The 6099-nt window shown below is 47.2% G+C and overlaps 1 long non-coding RNA gene across 1 annotated transcript; it reads left to right on the top strand.

Moving 5' to 3' along the window:
• The first annotated feature begins 2312 nt into the window (after positions 1-2312).
• Positions 2313-5308, top strand: LOC116881360. Its single transcript, XR_004385395.1, has 2 exons — positions 2313-2642; positions 4990-5308. It is a non-coding gene; the product is annotated as an uncharacterized LOC116881360 (long non-coding RNA).
• Positions 5309-6099: the final 791 nt, after the last annotated feature.

Raw genomic sequence — 6099 nt, forward strand, 5'->3', positions numbered from 1 at the left:
CCATTTGTTTAGATCCCTGTCACTTGTAGCAGAACCCAATACAGGGTCCACTGCCTGCCCACTAATCTCAACTGGCACCATCTCCAGCAGCCCTCAAATGGAACATGGTCAGATTCTCTATCCTCTCCTCCTCTCCCAATAGGCTTCATGGTCTTTATGCATATTCCTCCACAATTACCTTCATAACCTTTGAAGACCAAAGTAATGTACAAGGTATAACCTTCGTCAAGCCAAAAATGTGTGTTATAAACAATGTGAGTATTGAATATGGCTGTAATAATTAAGTCTCATTCAGGGGAGATTGGGCGATTTTTATTTCCTCCCTTTTCTATAGGCTGTTTCCTTCAATGAGCGTTTATTACTCTTAATAACAAAAAATCAACAATCTAATAGAAAAATAATCTGGTACGGCCCAAATCAAAAAAATGTAAAAATGTCCCTGAGGACAATTCAAAAGTCCAGAAAATAACTGGGATTGCCAGAAGAGAGAGGAGAGATGCCCCTCTTAAGGTGACATGTGTGCAAGGCGTATTTGGTCAGTCACCATGTAAAATGACTTGCATTTTCGATCTCTAGTCCTCACGAACTCCAAAGGCACGTGTCATCTCTATGTCACAGATGAGAAAACCGAGGCTCACAACAATTCAAGATTTTCCCCCAAGTCACCCAGTTCATTGACACGGCCGTACTTTGACTCCAAGTCTCCCCGGCCGCAAAGTTTACATTATTATACTATATGAAGCTACTTCATTTCCCTGGATTTGGGAGTAACTGGACCTACAACATCATCCTTATAATAGTCAAGACTCTAACTATTGGTTATAAATGGAAGACTCCCGACCCAAAGTAAGAAAGGAGAATTACCTGGCTCGCGAAACTGAGAAGTCAGCTGCAGCTTAACGGGAGCTCCAACTCTATCAGCAGGTCCTCTTTTGCTCAGTCCTTCCGCCCTCTTCTTCTCTGACTGGCCGTAATTGCAATCCGCCCACCGCTCTGGCCCATGAGCGCCGAGTTTTACACACAGAGAGGTTAAAGCCGAGATCTTTATCCCAGAATTCTCCGCGAAAGTGTCCTTTCTCCCATTGGTTCTGGGTGGTCACGTGCCCACGCCTGAACCAATCACCGTGACTTCAAGAGTGCTACAGGTGGTGGTGTGTCCCCTGAAGAAGCTGAGTGGAGAAATGAGATTCCTCAGAGGAAATTGTGAGGATCGTTTCACAGAAGAAAGGTACATGGATATCCGTAGTACAACCGCAGCGTCCCCCATATTCCCAATGCCCTCCGGGAGCCTCCACTCCCTCAGCCTTGGCCACCGTGGGAACCACTTCTCTGTGTAAACACCCGACACGTAGGCGCCCCACAACTGGCAAAGACGCCTCCCGTGGAAAAATGGCTTCTGTCGGACCCACTTATTCCTTTCCCAAATGGATTTTGTTCTTCTTGAAATCCTTTAATGAGGAGCAAACAGGCATCACACAGATCTGGATGTGAACTCAGGGCCAGAGGCATTTGATGATTTATTCATTGACCCACCAAATCTAGTTCGTCTCTATGGGCCAGTGCTAACAGGCCATTTCATTCATTACTCCGCAAAGTCTGACTCCATGAAGCTGATCCCTTTTCAGTTAACTTCTAAGAGAGGAATTTCCTCTGGCAATTCAAGTCAACAAGCATTTATTAAGCACCAACTATGTGTCACAGGTGGCTGGGCTGGGAATGCAGAGATGGAGGTGACCCAGATCCTGCTCACAGCCCAGTGGGTGGATGTGAGTGAATGTCTTCAGTGTCCTGCAGAAAATACTGTATTGGTTTCCTAGGACTGCCATAGCCAACTGGGGGGGGGGGGGGCTTCAAACAACAGAAATGTATTCTCTCACAGTTGTGGAGGCCAGATGTCTGAACTCCAGATGTTGGCAGGGTTGATTCCTTCTGGAAGCTTCGAGGAAGAATCCATTCCATGTCTGTCTCCTAGAGTCTGGTGGCTTCTGGCAATCCTTGACACTCCTTGGCTTGCAGACACATCCAGTCTGTCTCCATCTTCACATGGTCAATTCCCTCTGTTTCCTTGTCAAATATCCCTCTGCCTTTTCTCTTATAAGGACAGCTGTCATTGGATTTAGGGTCCACCCCAACCCAGGATGATATCAACTCAGGATCCTTAACTCAATTTCATCTGCAAAGACTCTTTTTCTAAATAAGGTCAATTCACAGGTTTCAGTTGGTCATATCTTTTGGGGCTTGCCATTCCACTCAAAAGAGTTACTGTGCAGGGTACAGAGAGACCTCAGAGAAGGGAGTGGTTTTCTGTCTTTAGAAGGTGATGGCAGTAGTGTCCTCACAGAAGAGGGCATGGCTGAGCTTTCCAAGAGGATAACAGGAGTTTGTAAGGGAACCAAGCAGAGAAAGGACATTCTGGGAAGCAGCAGGTGATGAGGCAAAGCCAAGAGAATGAGCCATCACCTTCAGAGAACTAACAGCAGTTCGGCGTGGCTGGGGCATGGAAGGGAGAGTGAGTGGAAATGAGGCTGGAGAGAACCATGGAACCAGACCTTGACAAGGCTTGAGAGCTTTACAAGAAACCTAGACTCGATCCTATGGGCAACACGAAGCCACCGGAGAGGGAACCAGTCTGTTCTGTGCAGGTGAGTGCTCAGTTGAACTTTTCTTATAGGCGTTTGTCTTTCCTCTGCAGTCTTGGCAAATAAATTGTGAGCTACTTAACGGCAAGATTCACATTTGATTTACCTTCGCACAATGCTCATGTCTAACACATAGTATGTGCTCATCAAACATGTTCTGTTTCGTGAATGAACTGAAAAGGCAATTACTAAGGGCAGGTGGCCTCCGGCTCTTACCCATGAGAGGCGGTGTGGGAATGAGGGACAGAATTCATGTTTATGAGACTGTGTCCAAGTTGCAGTTCTGCCACTTGTGAGCTCTGTGACCTCAAGCAACCTCTTCACTTTCTGCTTCTCAGTTTGCTTCTCTGAATGATAGAAATAATCATCACCGTCATAAACACCACAGGCTAATATCGGAACCTCAGGGAGTGCATGGCCTGCCCTATGCAGTCTCCAGTAAACAGGAGTTGGAGCTGAAGAGGCTGGAGCGCTGAAGGAGTGGGGGCCCGGAGCCGGGCTGGCTGCGTTAGCATCTTCAGCAGCTCGGAGGCCAGAGGCTCAGTGGGACACCAATGACGCATCTGGCATTGGGGCAGTTGCTGGCTGTGGTCGTGTCAGGGATGACGCTTCTGTGACAAGTCACGGAATTGCCTCCACAGCTGCTCACACACTGTGTGGTTGTCTCTCTGAGGGAAGTAGGGGTTTCTCAGCCCCGAAGCTGGAAGGTGGAGGCAGGTGGGCTCCAGAAAGGCCCTGGAGGAACCCTGCCCCAGCATGAAGGACTTTGAGGCCTTCTTCCCTGACCCAGGTCCATCAGATCTGCCTCTCGGCACTCAGATCCCTTGGGCTACTCTGGGAGGCCGAGGGGAGAGCTTACATGGTGCTTTGTGCTCCACTGGCTGTTCGAGGGTGCGGTCCTGGCTCCAAGCCTAGGTTCCTGCTTTCCTGCTGTCAGTTAGGGGTCCTCCCTGACCATGTGAGTACCCCGCACCTCCCTGTGCCATTTGAGTACCAAGCTAACAGCCCCTCTTCTCCCTGGCCTCAGCCCACTCAGAGCTACAGCTCCTGAGGTGAGCTAGGACAGTCAGAATGTGTCCCTTGAGGATTTGATTTGGGACACCGAGTCTATAGGCTGTGGGGTCAGGCTACAGGACCTTAACATCCATTGGCAGTAGAGTTCACACCAGAGGCAGCTCCAAACCCCAGATAATGGAAAGTAGAAATGAGTGGACCTGCAGAGAGGAGAATGAGACCCAAGCATGCAACTGAGATGAGAGAAAGTGACTGGGGAGGGGCTGTGGGATCCTGCACCCTTTCCATCCTGCAAGCCCCACCGTCCCTCTGGAGAAACTCTCCTTGTATTGAACTAGATTGGGTGGGCTTCATTTCATGCAGCTTGGAAATCCCTTCCAAGAATGTGCTTGCCCTCCTGGCTAAACATGACTCTGTCTAAAAGGACTAACTGCGGTTGTTCATCATTGAGCCCATGCCTACCTCTGCGTGCTCAGTACTGAGGCAGGATGATGACAGACAACAGGTACTGAGCAATTCCTATGTGCCAAACAGGCTCTCAGTGTTAATTCTTTAATCTTCTGTAGCAGTGCCTTGAGGAAGCACTATTCTGTGTCCAGTTTTCAGATGAGGAGCTTAAAATAAATGCAGGGATGTTAAGCCATTGTGCCAAGGTGACCCAGCATTAAGTAGAAGAGTTGGCCTCTGACTGCAGAGTGCACACTCATACCACCAGGCCACACTGTTGGTCTGGGACATAGAAGTCAGTAAACCTGGTTTCTGCCCCAGAGCCCAGGGATGCGCTGGCAGAGCAGGAGGCACTTTGTAACCGTTGAGATAAGCAGGGAAGGGAGATGTAGCAAGTGCTGTGGGTCACACACATAGGAGCCACCAACTCCCTGGGACAGTCAGAGAAGTCTTCACTGAAGAGTTGCTATTGAGCTGGACCTTAAAGGTCGTGTAGGGGTTCATCAGCATAGAAATAAAAGAGAAATCATCATAGACAGAGGGAACAGATGCAAAGGTATGCAAGGACAAAAGCTTAGTGTACCTTTTCCAGCCCACCCTGACCTCATTCTTTTCTGAAATCCTATTGCACAGGCTGGGAATGCCCAAAGGCTAATCAAATGCCCAGTGGACAGGTACTGTGCTTGGCCTCCTCTGTATCTACAAAGGGAGATTTGTGTGGCTGGCCTCTGCCCCTTTAAACCAAGTATTCCAGCCCAGCATTGTGCAACAAAGCTGATGCCCAAGAGGGACAACTGTTACAATCTCAGAGCTTTTTTGTCTTGGCCCAGTTGCAGGGATACCAACCCCTGTGGCATGTTCTGCTTTTAACCCCTCCTTCTCCCTGCAGGCCTGCCATCTGATCCTTTCCTCACTGCTGACCTTACCCAGGAAGTACCCCTGTCCATGTCAGTATGACCTATGCCTGGACCACCCAGCATCCAGAACCCTGCCCTGTCTCTGGCCCATGTGGCTCCTAATGCCCAGCCTACCCGTCTGTCCTTTCCCCACCAAGGGGCCTTGGTTAGAGTACAGAATATGTGTGCTGCTCCTCTGCCTGACAGCAAGGCCCTAATAAACTCTGAAAAGCCCTCCCATTGGATCCTGCACTAATTACAACAAACAGAATTCTTAACACATTGCCAGGCTTCCCAGGAAGGAAAAAAAAAGGAAATTTCCATAGCCAGACATGGCCCAAAAACGAGAGAACAAGATCAGCAAACTGAAACTCACATGTTAAAGCAGGGTTTCCTTGAAGGCAAATGTCAACATTGATAAGGAGACTAAACCCTGTGTAGAAGGCAGGGTCAGAGATCTGAGCTCAAGACTTCCATCTTTAATCAGGGGGCCTTTGACAGGGACTAAAGTGGATCCAGATCTCTAGAGCTCTTTTGGTCTCAACAGAAGTATATATCAATTTTCCCTGAAATAATAACCTACCAACTTAGATCTGACAAGATTCTCAGATAAATTCAACTTAAAATGTGCTCACAATAGAAATTACCAGACAGATATGAAAGGAATGAGAATCAGCAAAGTAACAAACAGATTTAGACCTTCAAAACCTTTAGATATTGGAATTGTAATATGCAGACAATAAAATAAGCCTATATTAAATTTAAAAATGAACTAAAATAGGGAGCTAGAATGTGCAAGGGCCAAGCAACTATCAAAGACAGCAAGGCAGCTATGAAAATGAGTAACTTAGAACTTGCAAAAGTGATGAATAAAATTGTTGAAATTAAAAATTCAGTGGCTAGGTTAAACAGAAAATCAGACACAACTGAATGGAGAATTAGTGATCTGGAAGATAAAGCTGAAAAAATTTATGAGAATGTAGTTCATTTGGGAAGAAGGGAGATATGAGAATGTAAGTAATATAAATGACAAAACAAGAAGGAGTAATAAGAAATTAAAAAGAGCCAATCTTCAAAGAGGTAATGGGTGAGGAATTTTCCAA

This window comes from Lontra canadensis, unplaced genomic scaffold, assembly GCF_010015895.1.
Source record: "Lontra canadensis isolate GAN:19392208 unplaced genomic scaffold, GSC_riverotter_1.0 scaffold74, whole genome shotgun sequence".
Lineage (NCBI taxonomy): Eukaryota > Metazoa > Chordata > Mammalia > Carnivora > Mustelidae > Lontra > Lontra canadensis.